Genomic DNA, 711 nt, shown 5'->3' with positions numbered 1-711 from the left:
ACCATTATTGCACTACTAGTCCCTTTTATCCTTCTGCGAAAGAAAAGATGAAAACCAGTCACGTCAATCAAAATTTCTGTCCTTACGTCAGTAGAAAATGCTTCATTGCGTTATATAATGTTCCTTTAAATTCGGAGAATTTAAAGTAACATTATAGGTTCATTTTGCTTTTTATCCTTCCGTGTTGAGTTTATCCTTCGATTAAGTAAAGTACCAGTTATCAGGGTTTCATGCAGCGATCGATAATAATAACAACGTCGAAAAATACCTTAGGAATGAGAGCTCAGGTTCGAAATTTCCCACGAGACACCTGATGAAGGCTGTGGAGGGTATATCAGCTGAAACGTTGTGTTAATAACAAAGATGAGGAGAAGTATCCGTCGAATGTAAATAATGTAAATAATGTACGTAATTCCTCATCTCTTAAATATAGAACTGTATCGATAATATTGTCTGTTATCTTGCCTCAAAATGATTGGTCTTGTGCTTTTGTTGGCAAGCAATATTTTAACGCCGGCTGATAGTGGTAGAATGTAAGAACTATGTTATTAATGCACAAATGCCTTGCAGTGCTTGGATAAATTTCTTTGTATTTTGAGTTTGGCTCCGCCGCGTTTGACTTCTCATTTCAAACGACTGAGATCTATGAAATCAGTACGTGTCAGGTACTGCTTTCAATCGAATTGGCAATAATATATATATATATATATA

The sequence above is a fragment of the Octopus bimaculoides genome, chromosome 7 (assembly GCF_001194135.2).
Source record: "Octopus bimaculoides isolate UCB-OBI-ISO-001 chromosome 7, ASM119413v2, whole genome shotgun sequence".
Classification (NCBI taxonomy): Eukaryota; Metazoa; Mollusca; class Cephalopoda; order Octopoda; family Octopodidae; genus Octopus; species Octopus bimaculoides.
This window is presented reverse-complemented; position numbering follows the sequence as displayed.